The sequence below is a fragment of the Triticum aestivum genome, chromosome 1A (genome assembly GCF_018294505.1).
Source record: "Triticum aestivum cultivar Chinese Spring chromosome 1A, IWGSC CS RefSeq v2.1, whole genome shotgun sequence".
Classification (NCBI taxonomy): Eukaryota; Viridiplantae; Streptophyta; class Magnoliopsida; order Poales; family Poaceae; genus Triticum; species Triticum aestivum.
This window is the reverse complement of record NC_057794.1, coordinates 400,560,566-400,582,856: the sequence shown is the minus strand read 5'-3', so window position 1 is coordinate 400,582,856 and position 22,291 is coordinate 400,560,566.

Sequence of the window (22,291 nt, the reverse complement as noted above, 5' to 3'; positions counted from 1 at the left end):
ATCAACGACACCGACTCTGACCTGAGCGATGATGACTACGTTGACGAAGCTGGAGCAGATATCATGGAGTCTGCAACCGAGGAATATTTCTAGAAAACCACCACATCAGTAGTAGTATTCTACCATGTAATAGAGTAGTCCGAGCACTTTTGCGATACTTCTGGATCGATTGTATGCCCTTGATTGATTGAGTGAAAATGTTTGTGTTTGTCTCATGTGCATATGGGTAGTGCCTTCTCATTAGAACTCATTCTATTCTTATCTCTCCCTTCTAAACCCATCAGATGCCTCCGAGACGTGACAATGGATTTTCATTTCCACCGGAGCTCACTCAGTTGATCCAGCAGTAGAATGCATTGATGCAGTTGCTAGTCCAGAACAGAATCAGGGGAACAACAACAACAACAACCCACCACCACCACCACCTGTTGATCACTTAACCCGTTTCCTTAGACTGAATCCGTCGGTGTTCTCTAGTAGCACCGAGCCTATAGTAGCAGATGATTGGCTTTGCAAGATTGGAAGGGAGTTAACCACTACAGGACATACTGATGCTGAGAAGGTGCGCTTTGCCGCACATTAGTTGGATGGACCAGCGGCATCATGGTGGGAGAATTACACTGTCACCTACCCTATAGCCACGGTGACATGGGACCAATTTCAGTAGGCTTTCTGTACTGCCCATGTTTCAGCAGGAGCTATGGCCATGAAGAAGCGTGAGTTTCGCAACTTGTGCCAAGGAGGACGGACAGTTGGCCAATACGTGGATGACTTTAGTAAGTTAGCATGTTATGCCCCGGATGACGTTACTACAGATGCAGCTAAGCAGTAGAAGTTTCTGGAAGGACTGAATGATGAGTTGAGCATGCAGTTGATGGTAGCAACCTGCAACAACTACCAGGAACTGGTAGATCGTGCTCTTATGATTGAAGGGAAGCAGCAGCAGATTGAGAACCGCAAGAGGAAGTATGGACAAGGGAAGTACAATTCAGGAGCTCAGCAAAAGCCACGTTTTACCCTGAAAACGGGAGGACATTTTTAGCATACCCATGGAGGAGGGAGTTCGCATAATCATAATGGCCCCAAGAACGGTAATGGGAATGGGGGAAGCAACGGTCAGAACCATACCAACCCATCAACCCTAGCCAAGAGAGACCTGAGCCAAGTCACTTGTTATAAGTGTCAGAAGACCGGACATTATGCCAATGAATGTCCTGAAACTCAGAATGGAAATGGCAATGGAAGCTCTGGGAAGAAGCCGAACCCTTTCAACAGGGGACAAGTGAACCACGTTAACATGGAGGAGGTTGAAGCCCAGCCAGATGCAGTAATCGGTAAGTTTTTGGTTAAGTCTTTTATTGCAATCGTTCTTTTCAATACTGGTGCATCGCATTCATACATATCAAGGGGATTCGTGGATAAGTATAAACTACCCACCAAGGTTCTTAGAACACCTATGTTAGTAAGCTCACCAGGAGCGGAGTATATGGCCAGTAAAGGATGTTTTCAAGTGCCATTGAGTATAGGTAGGCATGTGTTTCCCTCGGATTTAATCATTTTGGAATCGCAAGGTTTGGATGTAATTCTGGGTATGGATTTTGGCTATCGATGTATGGAGGAAACATCGATTGCGCCAGTAAGTCGATTTTGCTTACCACCCCAGAAGGGAGAAGGATCAAGTATGTATCACGGCATGTGCCGAATAGGACTCAAGTAAATTCCCTAACAGGAGTTGTACAGGAGGAAGTACCGGTGGTAAAGGATTTTCCGAGTGTATTTCCAGAAGAGTTGCCATGCATGCCACCGGATAGGGACATTGATTTTTTGATTGAGCTTTTGCCAGGCACAGGACTAATATCTAAGAGACCGTATAGAATGCCTACAAAGGATTTGGAGGACATTAAGAAGCAGATTAAGGATTTACTGGATAAGGGATATATTCACCCAAGTTCGTCACCTTGGGGATCACCAGTACTTCTAGTGGAAAAGAAGGATGGATCATTAAGGATGGTTGTTGATTATCGAGGGTTGAATGAAGTGACGATCAAGAATAAGTACCCACTGCCGATGATCAATGATCTGTTTGACCAATTGCAAGGAGAAAAGGTATTTTCCAAGATCGATTTGCGATCAGGATACCACCAGTTGAAGATTCAAGAGCAGGACATACCTAAGACAAAGCTTTTACTACGAGGTATGGGTTGTACGAGTATACCGTTATGTCATTTGGTCTGACTAACGCACCAGCTTATTTTATGAACATGATGAACAAAGTGTTTATGGAGTTTTTGGATAAGTTCGTCATAGTGTTCATTGATGATATATTGGTTTACTCAAAGAATGAAGAAGAACATAAAGAACATTTGCGTTTGGTACTTGGTAAGCTCAGAGAACATCAGTTATATGCCAAATTCAGCAAATGTGAGTTTTGGTTGAAGGAAGTGGGATTCCTTGGACATGTTATATCCAGAGAAGGAATAGCTGTAGATCCCACCAAGGTTGTCACTGTGACAAATTGGGAAGCCCCAACAACAGTTGGAGAGATCCAGAATTTTCTTGGACTCACAGGATACTACCAGAGATTCATTGAAAATTTCTCGAAGATTGCAAAACCTATGACAGAGTTGTTGAAGAAGGATACCAAGTTCAATTGGATTGAGGAATGTGAGGCCAGTTTCCAGGAGTTGAAGAAACGTTTGGTTACCTCGCCAGTGTTGATTCTGCCAGATCAGCGCAAGGATTATGAGGTGTATTGCGACGCTTCACGTCGAGGACTTGGAGCAGTGCTTATGCAGGAGGGAAGAGTTGTTTCGTATGCTGCACGACAGCTTAAGCACCATGAGTTGAATTATGCTACACATGATTTGGAGTTAGCAGTCGTAGTGCATGCATTGAAGACATGGAGACATTTTCTCATCGGAAACCATTTTGAGGTGTACACGGATCACAAGAGTTTGAAGTACATATTCACGTAGAAGGAGTTGAATCTCAGGCAAAGAAGATGTTTGGAGCTCATCAAGGATTATGACATGAGATTGCATTATCACCCCGGAAAGGCTAACATAGTAGTTGACGCATTGAGCCGCAAGAGCCATGTCAACACACTAATGACCAGAGATTTACCAAAGGAGTTAGTCGAGGATCTTCACGAGCTGTGTATGGAGATAGTACCGAGAGGCTATGTAGCAACATTGGAGATTCAGTATACTTTGGTGGATAAGATCAGAGAAGCTCAGAAGACCAACAAGGAGATTGCCACCATAAAGGAGAAGATGAGCAAGGGAAAAGTTAAAGGTTTTCGTGAGGATGAACACGATACCTAATGGTTTGAGGATCGCGTTTATGTGCCTAATGACCTGGAGATCAGGAAGCTAATTCTACAAGAGGCCCATGATTCGCCATACTCGATTCACCCAGGATATACCAAGATGTATTTGGATTTGAAGGATACTTTCTGGTGGACCGGAATGAAGAAGGATATTGCGGAGTATGTAGCCGTTTGTGATGTATGTCAGAGAGTAAAGGCAGAGCATCAGAAGCCAGCAGGATTGTTACAGCCATTGCCGATACCCGAATGGAGTGGGATAAGCTAGGCATGGATTTTATCACGGGATTACCCAGGACCCGCTCAGGCTATGACTCGATATGGGTTGTAGTCGATCGCTTGACGAAGGTAGCTCATTTCATCCCAGTAAAGACCACTTACACCAGTGCTAAGTTGGCAAAGATATACATGACAGGATCATATGTATGCATGGAGTTCGGAGGAGCATTGTATCAGATAGAGGAACTCAGTTTGCCTCAAAGTTCTGGAATCAGTTGCACGAAACTTTGGGTACCAGGCTAGAGTTCAGTACAACTTCTCATCCGCGGACCGATGGACAGACCGAGAGAGTCAATCAGATTTTGGAGGATATGCTGAGAGCTTGTGCGCTAGATTATGGATCTAGTTGGGATGACAATTTGCCATATGCGGAGTTCTCTTACAACAATAGTTATCAATCCAGTTTGAAGATGGCCCCTTTTGAAGCCTTGTACGGAAGAAGGTGTAGAACACCATTGTCGTGGGACGAAGTTGGAGACCGCCAGTTGTTTGGACCAGATTTGATTAAGGAGTCTGACAGAAAGTGAAGTTGATTCGCGATAGGCTTAAGATAGCCCATTCCAGGCAGAAGAGCTATGCAGATTCTAAACGCAAGGAGACAGTTTACGAAGCCGGAGACACAGTTTATCTTCGTATATCCCCGCTTCGAGGAGTTAAGCGTTTTGGAGTTAAGGGAAAATTAGCGCCACATTTTGTGGGACCATACAAAGTTTTGGAGCGTATGGGAGAAGTTGCTTACAAGTTGGAGTTACCCAAAGGATTGTCGGGAGTTCATGACGTGTTCCACGTTTCCCAGTTGAAGAAGTGCCACGCAGAGATGGCAGATATACCGCTGAGAGATACAGTGCCGCTGGAAGCAATTCAGTTGGATAGTGATTTGACCTACGAGGAGAAACCAGTCAAGATACTCGAGTTTGTCAGCCGAGTTACCCGCAACAAGGTTATCCGGTTTTGCAAAGTTCAGTGGAGTCACCACACCGAGGACGAAGCCACCTGGGAGCGAGAGGAAGATCTGTTGAAGGACCACCCTCACCTATTTTCTAGCCAACCCGAATCTCGAGGGCGAGATTCATCTTAAAGGGGGTAGGTTTGTAACATCCCAAATTTTCAATTTGGAATGTTATACATTAGATCATCATTGCATATCATATTTTATTCGCTCTTTGGGTTGATCCTAGAAATTCCACGCAGCTCAAGGACGTACGGAGAGAGTTGGGGATTTCGTTATTTTCATATTTGAGGTTTTCTCGAATTATGAAAAGAGGATCGTTTGATTTTAATTATTTTTCTCTGAATTATTTCTTTTATTAAAAATGAAAGAGAGAGGATAAAATGACTTCCTCAAAATAAAGAAATATCAGAGATTTAATATTAAAATTAAATAAGGTTTTTATTTTGGAGTTTTTCGCTGTTTTATTTGAATTTAGGAAAAATGCGCATTTTTCAAAATTGCATTTAGGCCCCAAATAAATGTTCACTTCGTATGGCTTGATTTTAGAAGTCGGAGAAAATTTACTTTGGGATTTTTGGAGTCCGTTTAATATTACTTTTCCTTCTTTTTCTGCACGTCAAATTATTTTAAAAAAAAGTCGACCAACTTAGGGCCGTACTCGGCCAGGACCCCTCGGGCCAGGCCTTTATAAGCCACCGCCCCGAGCCCGTTACCGCCGCCCCACCCGAAAACCCTAACCCTAGCCGCCACCAGCCGCCGCCCGCGCCGGAGCCCACCGCCGCCGCTGCCCGCGCCGGAGCCCGCCGTCGCCGCCGCCCGCCACTCGCGCCGGAGCCTGCCGCCGCCGCCGCCCCGCCGGACCTCCCGCCGCTGCCGACTCGCCGAATCCCGCCAGAGTTCGAGGTAGCCGCCGGTTTTTTTAAAAAAAACTGATCGGTTTTACTTCGTAAACCCTAGATCCGTTTTTTTTCTAGATTCATTTTTTTTCTAGATCCGGTTCGGTTTAGTTATTTAGCGAACGGCCGCTTTTAAGTTCGTTTTACGAACGGTTTTCATCGTTTAGCCGCAAAAAGCGAACGTTCGTTCGTTAGCCTGTTCGTCATTTTTCTTTTTCTCGGATTTTTCGTGATTATTTCAGGTCGCGATTTTTGTTTTAGTTTAACTTTTCACTCGTTTATCGGAATCAGGCGATTCAAGCGCCTAGAGTTTCGTCTCGAAACCCACTTTCCGTTTAACCAACTCAAACAAGTTTTTGCTTCTGTAAAATTTTACTTAGATCCAGATTAGTAAACGAAGCTTGTTTCTTTCGTCGTTTGCCTTTCGTCGCTTCGTTTGATTTGTTTCTTTTTGCAAACCGGAGTTCTTAAATTGAACTTTCTGGTTAGATCTCTTATTTGAGTTTTACCTGTGCATTAGATGAGTACTTATTGTATACTTTTTTTTGTTTGCGTTAGAGTACCCGGAGTGCGCCGCTTGCTACTTCGAATCTCTAGGTTTCGCGGATCATCAGCATGGCAAGTAACACTTTGATCATACCATGTTACTACCCAGTTTTATTGCATTAGATAAATCCCCAAACATTGCATGATTAGGATCTAATTAAATTGTGGGTTTTGGGGAAGTAGATGAGGTAGTGCCTATTTCCTGCTTTATTATCAAACCCTGGGAGTTACTTCTACGTTTGGTTATATTGCCATGCTATGCTAGTAGACGTGGATTGGGTGAGTGTATCCATGACAGATGTGAGATTGTTAATTAATGGTTTATTTAAGGTGGCAACTTTAATAAACATCTAGGTGGATTGAGGCACCTAGGTATTCCAGCGATTGCCTGTTTTTCTTTATGGACCGCCACCTAGGCTCAAAGGGATCATGAGATTATTTCATACTAGAAACTTCTGTGTGCAGCCACAAGCTACTATGGGCTCTAGCATAGTTGATTAAGTCGTGCAAACTCTTATAGTGCTAGACTAGCAGATGTAGGGGAAAGTAGGTGTAGCTATCTACCCGATCGTAAGGTGCTAGCGCTTCTGAAAGACTATGTCTTGGTCATCCGTTTCTCAAACACCATGTAGTCCGAGAATCCCAATGAAGGAGATCGAATCTTGTGGGGAAAAGTGCGCAAACCTCTGTAGAGTGTACAAACTAATCATGATTAGTTGTGTCCCCAGTTATGGACGTTTTGAGTATCTAGTACTTGGATTATCATGAGAATCTCATCATGTGACTTTAAATAATTTTGTTGGGTTTTAATGATGATGTTTAATTGGGATTGAGAGGGTGTCTACGCTCTCAATATTTAACAACTACCATGATAGTTAAATAAAATTTATTCCTTTGTAGTAGGGAAAAATTGGCTTTACGCAAAACTGTAACCATAGAGCTTTCCACCAGCCATATATGCATGTAGGATAGCCTATTTCTGTTCATTAGTCTCTATGTGTTATTTTGCCAGCATATTCCATGTGCTGACCCATTTTCGGGCTGCAACGTTCATGTTGCAGACTTTTCAGACGACGAGTAAAGAGCTTTAGGTCGTGGTTCTATACTCAGTGATGCCGTTGGAGCTGATGGACTCACTTATCTTCCAATCCTTCCGCTGTTATCATTATTAGATGGCCTTAAGCCATATTACTTGTAATAAGTTCTCTTTTGAGACACTCATTGTAATAAGTGTGTGATTGCTACTCTGTTATAAATCCTTCAAGTACTGTGCGTGTCAGCATTACTGATCCAGGGATGACACTGAAGCACAGAGATCGGACCGTTTGAGGTTTGGTCGCTACATAAATTAACTACACCTATTTTTTGGGGTTTTCTAAAGTTTTTCAAACACACGAGAGGAAAGCAAGAAAATAAATCTAAGCATGGATAATACGATGAAAAAGTGTGAACACCGACAAATGGAATGATATGTGGACATGAATGTAATGTCGGTGAGAACACGTACTCCCCCAAGCTTAGGATTTTGGCCTAACTTGGTAGTCGGTTAGTAGCCTGGATGGTAGTAGGGATCCTGAGGAGCAGGCATCCACTCATCCCACTGCTGAGGCTCCTCCTCTGCCTCTGCAGCAGCCTAAACGTTCCGGTAGGCGATGATATCCGCAGGCATAATCCTATATCCGCCCTGGCAACAGAATCAAACAAAGCAGGTGCAGGCAAGGGAATAATATCATGAGTTTAAAGCTAAAGACCAGGTTATAAGGAATGGGGATGTTATGATAATGTCGTGCAAGAACATGATGGTGTTCCATGGCTGCACGGTCTAGGTAAACCTTGGTCAAGGGGTAATCATGAGGGTGTATCTACACATTGAAGCATGCCGCCAAACGAGTAGCAAAAATCCCACCATGGATTTCACCCTGGAATTTATTAAGATGGAGGCGACGAGTCACAATAGCTCCCAAGATATGAGTGTTGTCGCCCTCTAGTGCTTGGCTTAAAACAGCAAAGTCTGGTGCACTGAGCGCAACTACTTTCTTTCTAGCAAGCAAGCACTTAGCAACAAATAAAGCAAAATAATGTACGGCAGGAAAGTGTATGCTAGCAGCCATGGTGGCTGACACCCCTCTCTCATCTCCCATTGTCAAAGTGCGATAAAAGTCCTCAAACCCAGTCGGCCTAGGCTCAACTAAGCTCCCATCAGAAGGGATCAGGCATATGTTACAAAAATTCAGTAAGTGGTATGTGATGGTTTTCAGCATATAAATCAAAGCTCATTTCAGGAGGATTATTTCTAGGCAGGAAAGTAAAACTTTGAACAAAGATGTTTGTGAGGATTTGGTGCTGGTCACACTCATCTGGAATGAAGTCGGTGAGGCCGGCATTAGCAGCATATTGTGTGAACTCCTGGAGAATTCCAGCCTCTTCCAGGAACGGGGTGTGCGGCCACTCGCATGGCCGTACCTCCACCAACCTCCGAGGGTGGAGACCACTATCAGAAGACTCCCCAATAACACCCTTGGAGTTCTTCTTAGAGCCAAACTTCCTAAAGATATTCATGTCCGCGTACAATTTTCTGAAAATAAAAATTTTCGGGTGACAAAAATTTGTCAACAAAACTTTATTAAATTGATAGCAACTACACATAGGGGTACATAGAGGCCATAGAAAACATTCAAACTACTTAGAACTCTAAGAATTCAACATGCAAGCTCATCTATAGCAGCACCAAGAGTAGCTAATTATTCAAAATATAAACCACCCGAACAAAAACTAATTTTTTGACTGTACACAGTAGGGCAAAACCCCACTGCAATTTTTATTATTATAAGGTAAAAAAGACAAAGAGATTCAACTATACAAAAGGCTTGAGATAAGCCAGGAAAGCAAAAAAAGGAAAAAAAAACTAGAGAGAAAACTAGGAACTAGGATTACAGCACAAGAAAGTCAAGCCAAGAACAGTAGGCTCCAGCATAACTCTTCTTAATTCTAAATCTTAGAAGGTTGAGCTCCTCTAGGAAGATAGCTTTCCACCTCTGAATGCTAGGTTGAATTGCTTGGAAGATCAAATTGTTCCTTGAAATCCAGATAGCCCAAGAAGCAAGGATGATTATTTCCATGAAAAAAGGCACCTGAAGCTTCTGTTTGAGATCAAGAAAAGCTTCCAGAATAGAGACATTTGCCTGTCTTGAAGGGCAAATCAAGTCCCAACATTGAGCGGCAAAAGGACAGGTCCAGAAAAGGTGCTAAAGAGTTTCTTCCTGTGGACAATTGTTGACAGCATAGTTGTAGTTGGCCAAATGAAAAGTTTTCCTTCTCAGAAGATTTCTAGTATTGAGCCTGTCATGAAGTAGTCTCCAAAAAACACCTTGTGTTTTGGCTGACAGGAGCTGTTCCAGATCCAGTTGAACTGTTATGGCACAATTTTAACTCCCATCATAACTTTATATGCTTTAGCAACTGAGAATTGTTCATTTCCCCAAATGTAACTCCAAGTGTCAGTGCAATCTAGTGCATCAGAAGCCCTTAAAGCAATGCAAATGTCCTCCATAGCCTCAAATTCCTGGAAAGCTTGCACAGTCAGGGGTAGATGGAATAGATCCTCTAAGTATTCTGCTTAGAGAAAGGTGTGGACATTAGCATCCTTGTTCTTCACAAAAGAGAATAAATGAGGGAACATGTCTTGCAAACAAGCTGAGTGCCAAAGATCAGTCCAAAATAAAGCACTCTTGCCATCACCTATGTTGCATCTGGCCAAAGACTTATAATTATCAATAAGCTTAAGGTTTGCCTTCCACTGAAATGATCCAATCCAGCTATTACCAGGCAGTGAATCATTGTTGTAATATGATTCCCAGATCAAGTTGACCCAGGGAATATTGTGTCTGTTATAGAACTTGTGCAGATTCGTAAGTAGCAGGGCCTTATTCTGAACAAAGATATCCATGAGTCCCAAACCTCCCTGATTTTTAGGTCTACACATAGTGCTCCATGCCACCATGGCAGGTCTGTGGTCCTGCAGATCAGGGCCTCTCCACAGGCAATGTCTCAAATACTTTATGGCTTGGGTTTTGATGGTGACAGGCACATCAAGGCATCCCATGAGATAGATCAACAATGAATTTAGGACACATTTTACCAACAGCAATCTTCCAGCCATTGTCATAAAGGAGGACAAACCCACAAGTTTCCTTTGCAGTCTTGTGACAAGAGGGAAACATTGCTCAACAGTAGGCTTATGAAGGCCTAAGGGTGCTCCCAAATATTGGATTGGAAAAGATTCCTTCTTGCAATGAAAAGTATTTACCAAAATCTCCACCTTCTCTTCTGACACATTTATTGGAATCATACTGGATTTATTGTAGTTTACTTTAAGGCCAGTGGCATCTGCAAAAGTATCGAGGAGGGCTTTGAGGCAATGTAGTTGCTTGGCATCTGCTTGTAGAATAACCAGGGTGTCGTCAGCATATTGGACAATTGGAAAGTCAGGGCATGACTCCACTTGCAAGGGAGCAGATAATAATCCCAGTTGCATTGCCTTGTTGAGAACTAACTGAAGAAGGTCTGCAGCAAGCACAAACAGGAGAGGGGATAGAGGGTCCCCCTGCCTGACACCTCTAAGACAATAAAACTTTTTTCTAGGGACACCATTTAGCAAGATAGCAGATGTAGCAGAAGTGAAGAGCATTTTGATCCATGAAATCCATCTGTCCCCAAAACCTTTGGCCTTTAAAATATCCAACATTGCCTGGTGCTCAATTGTGTCGAAAGCCTTTTCAAAGTCCAGTTTAAGTACAATAATTTCATCTTTAGACTTATGAGATTGGTGTAGATATCCATATGCCCAACCCAAACAATCATGTATAGATCTTTCTTTAAGAAAACCATATTGGTTGATGTGAACCAACTTGAGAATCACCTTCTGCAACCTGTTTGCCAGCAGCTTAGTGACAAGCTTCAGACATCAATTTAGTAAAGAGATTGGCCTAAAATCATTTTCTGTCAAGGGAGTACTCCCCTTTGGAATGAGGGTAATGTATGAAGTATTTAAGCTCTCAAGAGAAATTTTCCCTGCATGGAAATCATATATGAATTTGAGCACATCTCCCTTAATAATGTCCCAGCAAGACTTGAGAAATTCATTGTTAAAACCATCAGGGCCTGGTGATTTGTCTGTTGGAAGATCTTTGACCACAGCATCAATTTCCTCTTCAGTAAAAGGTAATTCAAGTTTATCAAAAATATCTGAATGTTGTCTCTGCCCAAACAAGGAAACTAGATCAAAATGCATTGAGGTTTTTTGAGATGTGCCCGGTCTTTTTTTGTAAGTTTCCAATAGTATTGCAGCTTTCCCATCATGATCAGATACCTCAACTTGGTCATCATTTTGGAGTACAGCAATATGATTATGCCTGTAGTTAATTGAGGCTTTAGTGTGAAAAATTTTGTGTTCTCATCTCCAAACTTCACCCCTTGATTTTCCCTCTTTGCTTCCAATAAATCCCCCGAAACAGTTTTGGACAAATGGTGGAGTCACATACCAAGCAACAATCCCCCGAAACAGTTTTGGAAATAGAACTTCGAGCAAAGAGATCGAAATCTGCGGGTTTGAGAACAAGAACACATGAGAGAGAGCAATGGAGATTTTTTCTGGAGGTAAGTGATGATGTGGTATGAAGAGGTAAGTAGGGGGGCCCATGTGGGGACCATAACCCACCAGGGCGCGCTTGGGGGTCCTAGCGCGCCTAGGTGGGTCGTGCCCACCTGGTGCACCTCCCTCTAATATTATTTGCACTAGAAATTTAGAAATATTCAGAAAAAATCATATTAAATTTTCAGAGCATTATGAGAACTTTTGTTTTTTGGTCATTTTTTATTGCACGAAAAATTCAAAAAACAGAAAAACATGGCATTTTATTTTATTTAACTAATAAAAACAGAAAACAAAAAGTAAGGACAAAAGGTAGTGCTTACTAAATTCATCAACTTCATACCGCTCAAAAATGATTCATTAATAAGGTTGATCAGGTCTTATTAACAACCATTTTCGATTAGCATGAAACCGAAGAACTTTCGTAAATCACTAAGTTACCTCAATGGGGATATGAATGTCCCCAACAATAAGCATTTCATATTTATTTTTTACAGTAGGTAGAGGTATTTGAAAACTTCCAGTACTGATTGTCGGAGATTTTTCAATAACATTAATACCATTCACTTGGAATTGTTTCTTCGAAAATTGCACCGTATGCTCTTTACCATTGATATAAAAAGTGACCTTGCTTTTATTACAATCAATAACATCCCCTGCAATATTCAAGAAGGGTCTACCAAGTATAATCGACATGTTGTCGTCCTCGGGCATCTCAAGTATAACAAAGTTAGTTAAAATAGTAACATTAGCAACAACAACGGGCACATCCTCACAGATACCGATGGGTATGGCAGTTGATTTATCAGCCATTCGCAAAGATATTTCAGTAGGTGTGAGTTTATTCAAGTCAAATATTTTATATAAAGAGAAAGACATAACACTAACACCAGCTCCTAAATCACAGAAAGCAGTTTTCACATAATTCTTTTTGATAGAGCAAGGTATAGTTGGTATTCCCGGATCTCCAAGTTTTTTAGGTACTCCATCTTTGAAAGTATAATTAGCAAGCATAGTGGAGATTTCAGCTTTTGGTATTTTTCTCTTATTAGTGATGATTTCTTTCATATACTTTCCATAAGGAGGCATTTTCAAGATATCAGTCAAGCGAGTACGGAGAAAGATCAACAGGTTTTTGAACCCATGGTTCTCTTTCTTTATCGTGTTTTCTAGCAATGAAGTCTCTTTTATCATACCTTTTATTTTTGGGTTGTGGTTTATCAAGATCAACAGGTGGTTCTATCTCAACCTCATTATCTGGTTCTTTTTCATTATTTTGTTGGGCATTTTCATGAACATCAGCATTATCTTTTTCATTATCACTAGGTGGATGTTCATTACCAGATTGAGTTTCAGCATCAGAGATAGAAGTTTCATTTTCATTATCAGGTGGTTACTCTATTTTAGGTTCACTAGAAACATGCAAAGTCCTATCATTTTTCTTCTTCTTTCTCTTTCTAGAAGGACTGGGTGCACTAGTGTTATTTCTTTGTGGGTCTTGTTCAATTCTTCTTGGGTGTCCCTCAGCATAAAGTTGTTCCTGAGTCATTTTACCTCCTCTAGTTGCAACTCTAACAGCAAAGTCATGTATATTATTATTCATTTCATCAAGAAATTCTCTTTGTGATTTAGCAACTTCTCTAATTGGGTTTGTACCATAGAAGCATGTTTTCCAACACCTCTAAATAACAAGTCACTCAAGCGAGCAATCATATCATAGTTATATTTCAATTTTTTCATAGCATTTGCATTGAAGTGATCTTGTTTTCTAATGTAGTTTTCAAACTCATAAAGGCGTTGACTAGGATGCATCTTGTGAGTATTATCATTATCATTGAATTTCATTAGAGAATCTACCTCTACCACCTTAGGAAGTGGTGGTGTATTAATCCCATGTATTTCTTCAATAGGAGGTAAATTTTTAACATCCTCAGCTTTAATACCTCTTTCCTTATTAGATTTCTTTGCCTCTTGCATATCTTCAGGACTGAGATATAATATACCCCTCTTCTTTGGAGTGGGTTTAGCAGGTGGTTCAGAAAGAGTTCAATCATCATAATTTTTCAATATGTTATTCAATAATTCTTCAGCTTGCCCAACAGTATGTTCCCTGAAAACACAACCAGCACAACTATCTAGGAAGTCCCTAGAAGCATCGGTTAGTCCATTATAGAAGATATCAAGTATTTCACTTTTCTTAAGAGAATGATCAGGCAAAGCATTAAGTAATTAGCAAAGCCTCCCCCCGGCTTGTGGGAGACTCTCTTCTTTAGTTTGCACAAAGTTAAATATTTCATGTAAGGCAGCTTGTTTCTTATGAGCAGGAAAATATTTTTCAGAGAAGTAATAAATCATATCCTGGGGACTACGCACACAACCAGGAGCAAGAGTATTGTACCAAGCTTTAGCATCACCCTTTAATGAGAAAGGAAATAATTTGAGAATGAAGTAATAACGAGTCTTATCATCGTGAGTAAAAAGGGTGGCTATGTCATTCAACTTAGTAACATGTGTCACAACAGTTTCAGTTACATAACCATGGAAAGGATCAGATTCAACCAAAGCAATTAACTCTGGGTCTACAGAGAATTCATAATCCTTATCATTAACAAAGATAGGTGAAGTAGCAATCTTAGGATCACATTTCATTCTAGCATTCAAAGATTTTTGTTTATACTTGCATAGTAATTTCTCTAGATCATCTCTATCCCTACAAGCAAGAATATCTCTAGTTGTCTCATCATTGATAACATAACCTTCTGGTACCTTAGGCAATTCATATCTAGGAAGGCTAGTTCTAGCAGGTGTTTCGGGAGTTTCAGTCTCAAGCTCATCATCAGATTCAACAACATCATGTTGTATTACTCTAGCAATTTGTTCATCAAGAAATTCACCAAGTGGCACATCATCATTATCAGGCAAGGTACTAGCATCATCATAAGCATCATTCATAGTAGAAGTAGTATCATCAATAACTTGCAACATATTAGAATTGATAGCATGTGGTGGTGTTGCATGTTTACTCATAACAGAAGGTGAATCTAAAGCTGAACTAGATGGCAGTTCCTTACCTCTCCCCTCATCTTTGAGGGATAAATCTTAGTCTTTGGATCCTTCAGATTCTTCATAGTGATAAATTGATAATAATCCCAAGTGACTCAACAAATATAGCTATGCTCCCCGACAACAGCGCCAGAAAAAGGTCTTGATAACCCACAAGTATAGGGGATCACAACAGTTTTTTAGGGTAGAGTATTCAAGCCAAATTTATAGATTCGACACAAGGGGAGCCAAAGAATATTTGAAGGTATTAGCAGCTGAGTTGTCAATTCAACTACACCTGGAGATTAATTATCTGCAGCAAGTAATCGGTAGCAAAGTAATATGATAGTTTTGATAATAGTGACAGCAGCAACGGTAACAGTAACAGTGATAGCAGTATTTTGTAGCAAGTGTAACAGTGATGATAGCAGCAATATAAGATAAATTCGTAGGCATCGGATCGCTGACTTGTTGGATGATATTCATCATGTGACAGTTATAACCTAGGGCGATATGACACTAGCTCCAGTTCATCAATATAATGTAGGCATGTATTCCGTAAATAGTCATACATGCTTATGGAAAGAACTTGCATGACATCTTTTGTCCTACCCTCCCGTGGCAGCGGGGTCCAAAGTGACAAGCAATAAGCATAGCAAAGTCATAGCAACATCAATCTTAGAACACAGTGGATACTAGGGATCAAGCCCTAACAAAACTAACTCGATTACATGATGAATCTCATCCAACTCCTCACAGACTAGCGAGCCTATGAATGAATTACTCACTCCCGGTGGGGAGCATCATGAAATTGGCGATGGAGAAGGGTTGATGATGATAAAGAACAAAGACCCCCCCCCCTCTCCGGAGCCCCAAACGGACTCCAGATCCGGCCTCCCGATGAAGAACATGAGGTGACGGCAGCTCCATCTCGTGGATCATGATAATTCTTTCTCCCTGATTTTTTTCTGAAAAAATAGGATTTTATAGCGTCAATTTCAGGGTCTGTGGGGTCACTAGGTGGGGACAACCCACCTGGGTGCGCCTGGTGAGGGAGGCGCACCCTGATGGATTGTGCCCACCGAGGTGCCCTCTCTGGCACGTCTTCGCTCCAGAAATTCTCTTTTGTTATATAAAAATTCCTCACAAAGTTTCGTTCCATTCCGAGAACTTTTATTTCTGCACAAAAACAACACCATGGTAGTTCTGCTGAAAACAGCGTCAGTCCGGGGTTAGTTTTATTCAAATCATGAAAATTAGAGTCCAAAATAAGAGAAAAAGAGTTAGGAAAGGTAGATACGTTGGAGACGTATCAACGAAATCCGAACAAAATGGATGTTCATTTGGGGGAGTTGGCCTAAGACGTGTTCTCATAATATTATGTGGTTGCATTTGTTTGTTCGGTGGTTGCATTTGTTTGTTCGGACTGATAGAAACATATTCCCTTCATCCCAGAATATAAGAGTGTGTTTGACACTACACTAATGTCAAAAAACACTCTTATATTATGACACTACACTGATGTCAAGACGCTCTTATACTAGTGTAAAAAATGCTCTTATACTATTATAGAAAAATACTCCCTTCGTGCTGTAATATAAGAGCGTGTTTGACACTCCACTAGTGTCAGAAACTCTCAAAATTAGCATCCCAGCCCGTGCAAATGCATGGGTTGACGATTAGTGCATTTTTTTATTCGGACCGACACATTTTTTATACACCGTGTATCTTGTTACGGAATACTATTAATTTCCTATGTAATTTTGGAGCAAATAAATGCCATAATCTTGGTACGGAGTATTAGTAATCAATTTCGTCTGTAAATAATATTGGGAGCCAATAAATGTCATAATGTTGTTATGAAAAACTAATTAATATTACGTGGTTATTTTTAGGAGGTAATGAATTTCATAATTGTGTTATGGAATGCTAATAAATTCCTTGTGGATATTTTTGTAGTCGGTCAATCCATACCAACAGGATATTCCATGATGTGCTTATTATTTGGGGATCCTAATTGATTAAGGTGAATTGTAGGAAGGAAACACGCCAAAGCAGTAATAAATAAAATGGCAAAAATTGATACTCCAAGAATCGCCCGTGCCTCTATATAAACAGCAGAAGGAACCTGCTAGGTAGCAAGTCTACAACAACAGCAACCAAAAGGACTTAGGGGAAGAAAAGATAAACAATTTCGTTATGGCTCTAATCCGGATGAACACAAGTGTTCTGTGCTTGATGGCACTTTTGATGGTTTCAACCACTTTTTTGTCGTGTGATGCATCAGGGAGGAACATAGGTAAAGTTATATTTAATAGAGCTTATCAACTACGAGACGCTTATTTTGGGATGAACTACTAGACACTTATTTTGAGATGAAGAGAGTAGTATATAGGAATTTGTGGTTATAGTGATTTAAAATTTCTTCATAGAGGTAGTAGTAATTAAATATCAGGAAGGTAGTAGTAATGACATAGAAGATGTCGATCAGTAGCTGTTTTGCCTGTGTTTGCACAGTACAAGGTTTTCATAGAATTTGAGTTTAAGTACGAGCTGCAACAGACTCTGATGGCACCTTTTGTTTTTGATTGTTGTAGGCCTGGAAGACGCCACTTGTAGTGGATAGAGATAATTGCATCTATAGTCCTCATAGTCGCTGGCCACGTTCAACTTGGTCCTGAAACTTGCGTATTGCTTTAATACGGTCCTGGTACATGAAAATACGTGATCAATACGGTCCCTGAGGTTGAAACAACAGTCCTGACTCTACACATTGCGTACGTATCGCGTACTCTCTTGTATGACACATCAGCACGGGCCACCGTCAGCCTGGGACCTATATGTCAGTGGGAGCGAGAAATAAAATAAACAAAAAGGAAAATGCCCGTCGCCACCAAGCTTCGAACCAGCGACCGCCGGCCCAAATCTGCGCGAGCAAGCCACCACATTACGTGCCCTCTTCCGAAGAATTTAGTTGGACATTCTTTTATATAAACAACATTGTCCATTCCGCCACAGACGTTTTTTTTAGGACGCGCGTGCTAGCGAATTATTCCCTCAAAAAAAAGCGTGTTAGCGAATTAAGCTGGCAGTAGTATTGTTTTCCGTGAAAAGCAGTAGTATTTGCTACTAATAAGATGAACATGGTTTCGAACCATAGTTTATCTTCTTTTTCGTTTTTTCTGTTTATTTTTTCGTTTCTTCCTTGTCTGTTTATTTTAATTTTTAAAATAATGTTTAAAGTATTCAACATTTATTAGCGCTTACGAAACTAGTTCAGAAATTTTTAACAGATCACATTTTTTGAAAATAGTTTGAAGTTTCAAAATTTGGTCATGGTATAAAAAAATATTACAAGTTTTAAAAAATGTTTTCATTTGCAATTGTTTTTCTTATTATTTTCAAATTGTTTCTGGTTATAAATTATTGTTCAGCAATACAAAAAAATCCCCCTTTTCAAAAAATGATACAAAAATCAAAAGAATGTTATCATTTTTGATGAATTTTTCTTCAACAAGTCCTTTTTCATGCATTTATGTTCTTTGTATCTCTCACATACAAGCACATTTATTGATGAAATATTGCACAGTGATATTGCGCCACTATACATGCATATACATACAATTTTGGATTTTTTTTCAGGCACTAAAAGTCCTTTTGTTTACCAAAAAATACCATGCGTACTCCCCTGCACCCAATACGTACAGAATTTTTGAAAATGCGATTATTTTTCAAATCATATATTTTTTTACAAATTTGTGAATATGTTTTGTATTCATTAACATTTTTTGAAATTGTGTACATTATTTTAGAACTCGTCAACAAGAATTTATGCGTAGGCGAACTTTCTTGAAATTTGGGAACACATTTTTTTATTCAAAAACAGTTTTTGTTTGTGACGAACATTTTTTGAATTCATGAATATTTTTTTGAATCAGTGAATATTTTAAAAAGATTGTTTTTTTACCTTCCCATACGTTGTTTTGAATATATATTTTTATAAATTCGTGGACATTGTTTTGTAGACACGAACCTTTATTTTTGAATCTTGAATTTTTTTTGAATCGATGAACGTTTAAAAAAACACTCATGAATATTTTATAAATTCACGATTTTTTTTAAAAGACAAAGTGATATATATAATATATTGTGCATCCACATACATGCAGGATCACATGGTTGTTCTGGTGGTTTGCTCGCGTACCAACCTGCTGCAGTTCGCAGGTCCAAATCCCTGCAGCCCGCTTTTTTCATATATTTTGTTTTTTTCTCGGCCCACTGACATATAGGCCTTCTACAAACGTCGCCTCAGCTGGCCCGTGTCACCTACGCAAATACGAGATATGTATGCAATGTGTAGAGTCAGGACTGTTGTTTCAACCTTAGGAACCGTATTAATCACGTATTTTCATGTATCGGGACTGTATTGAAGCAATACGCAAGTTTCAGGACCAAGTTGGACGTCGCCAGCGACTACTAGGACTATAGATGCAATTATCTCTAGTGGATACCAGGAACCATATGATCCTTTTATGTGGATATGTTGGGCATTTCGCCCGTTTGAACGACAGCAACCTTTCATCTGGTTCTTCATCCTCGTACTATAGACTTGAATGTCACATTTGGAGAACCACAACCTCTTATGATTATGAACTTTCAAGTCTACCCGCAGTATGGCGTGATTGGATAGGTCCGGCCCAATGCTAGTCATGGATCCTGCCAGCAACTGAGAATCTGTCTCCATTTGCAAGGACCTAAGCATGTGCCGCGCGGCACAAACATGGAAGCGGACGATATCGCCAAGAGGGCATCAAGGCGACAGCTCCAGGAGCTTGGCGTCTTCGAGGAGCGACTCTTTAAGACTTCAGCGGCCCCTCTGGCTGCAGAGCCTACACCACCTCGGGAGGAGCTCCCACCACTAGCAACCTCAAGAGCTCCCGCCTGCAGCCTGACCTCAGGAGCGTGCTTGCTCCTTGCGCTTGAGCCTCAGGAGGGGTGCTGGACTGAAGAATTCAAGGCGTACCTGCTGCGGGGGACACTGCCAGAGAAAGAGGAGGACGCGGAGCGCGTGGCCCGACAAGCTACAGCGTATTGCATCCAGGATGATGAGTTGTACAGGAAACGACCCAACAATGTTTCTTTGTGATGCATTTCCAGGAAGCAGGGGGCGAGCAGCTAGTTGACATACACGGCAGGGACTGCGGGCATCACTCGTCATCGCGCACCTTGGTTGGCAAGGCGTTCCGCGGCGGATTCTACTGGCCCACGGCACTCAGCGAAGCAACCAAGCTGGTGAAATCCTGCGAGGCTTGCCAGTTCCATGCCAAGCAAATCCACCAGCCGGCTCAGGGCCTCCAGACCATCCCACTCTCATGGCCGTTCGCGGTCTGGGGGCTGGATATCCTGGGTCCATTCCCTCGAGCGCCAGGAGGCTACCGTTGCCTCTACGTCGCCATCGACAAGTTCACCAAATGGGCGGAGGTGGAAGCCGTCCGCACCATCCCAGCTGGGTCGGCAGTTAAGTTCATCAAGGGCCTCGTGAGCCGGTTTGGGATCCCTAACCGCATCATCACCGATAACAGCACGTAGTTAACTAGCAATCTCTTCAAGACATATTGTGCTAACCTTGGAACGCAGATTTGCTACGCTTCAGAAGCACACTCCAGGAGCAACGGCCAAGCCAAGCGTGCCAACGCAAAGGTCTTGAGAGGCCTCAAGACCAGGACCTTAAAGAAGAAGCTCGAGGCCTACGGCAGAGGCTGGCACGACAAGCTCCAGTCCGTGTTGTGGTCCATCCGCACCAGCGCCACCAAGACGACAGGCGAGACCCCATTCTTCCTCATCTACGGAGTAGAAGTGGTTCTCCCACACGAGGTCAGGCATCGCTCCGCACGGGTCCTGGCATTTGATGAGACGTAGCAGGACGACATGCGAGGGATGGACCTTGTGCTAGGGGAGGAACGCCGCCGTGAAGCCTCGCTCCGGGCGGCAAGGTACCAGCAGGCGCTACGACGGCACCACTATCGCAGCGTCTGCTCCCGGACACTCGATGTGGGTGATATCGTCCTGAGGCAGGTGCTCTTCAGGGAAGGGCTGCACAAGCTCTCACCCATGTGGGAGGAACCATTTAGGATTGCCCGTGTCTCCAGGTCTGGCGCCGCGCGCCTGGAGACACAGGACGTGATCCCATCCTGAACGCCTGGAACATCCAGCACCTCCGGAAATTCTACCCCATGAAGCAAGGCCCAATGCATGTGAAGGTCTCCGCTCGTGACACTCTCACGTAATAATGAGTGGGGTTGTACATGTCGGGGAACGTAGTAATTTCAAAAAAATTCCTACGCACACGCAAGATCATGGTGATGCATAGCAACGAGAGGGGAAGAGTGTTGTCCATGTACCCTCGTAGACTGTAAGCGGAAGCATTATGACAACGCGGTTGATGTAGTCGTACGTCTTCACGATCGACCGATCCTAGTACCGAAAGTACGGCACCTCTGCGATCTGCACACGTTTAGCTCGGTGATGTCCCACGAACTCACGATCCAGTAGAGCTTCGAGGGAGAGTTCCATCAGCACGACGGCGTGATGACGGTGTTGATGAAGCTACCGACGCAGGGCTTCGCCTAAGCACCTCTACGATATGACCGAGGTGGATTCTGGTGGAGGGGGCACTGCACACGGCTAAAAGATCAATGATCAATTTGTGTGTTCATGGGGTGCCCCCTGCCCAAGTATATAAAGGAGCAAGGGGGAGGTCGGCCGGCCCTAGGAGGGTGTTCCAAGAGGAGGAGTCTCCTCCTAGTGGGAGTAGGACTCCCCTTTCCTAGTCCCACTAGGAGGGGGAAGGAAGGAGTGGGAGAGGGGAAAGGCAAGGGGGCGCCCCCCTTCCTTGTCCTATTCGGACTCAAGGGGAGGGGGGGCGCGGCCTGCCCTGGCCGGCCCCTCTCTCTCTCTCTCTCTCCACTAGGCCCATCAAGGCCCATTAGCCCCCGGGGGGTTCCGGTAACCCCTCCACTACTAGGAAAAGGCCTGTTAGTGACGCACCTGTTTTGGCCATTAATGGCGCACTACAGGTGCGCCACTATCATCACGCCATTAGTAACTAATACTAATGGTGCACCCCTGGTGCGCCATTAGTATATCAGACAGTAGTGGCGCACCAGGCAGTGCGCCATTAGTATGTCCCATGGTGCACCATTAGTATGCCTCCCAGGGGGCCATATTTACCTTCTGCTCTGGGTCACTAATGGCGCACTAACAGACAATGCGCCACTAGTATTGTTACAGTAGTGCGCCACTAATGTGATGTATGGTGCGCCACTAGTATGAATATTAGAATTTTTTTCTTTTCTGATAGTTGCACAGGTTACAAAATATATTACTGCACAGAATATAGACAACACCACACAGCAACAGCAGATTTATCGAATACAATAGAAGATTAGTCTCCGAATACAATTCATCATATTAGCTAGTCTCCGAATTCAAAATACCGAACAAAGTTAGAACATTACAAGTCTCGAGACCACGAGTAGCGAGTTTTTCTTCACATTACAAGTCGAGATCGATCATCTAAACTACCATCACATAGAAGAGAG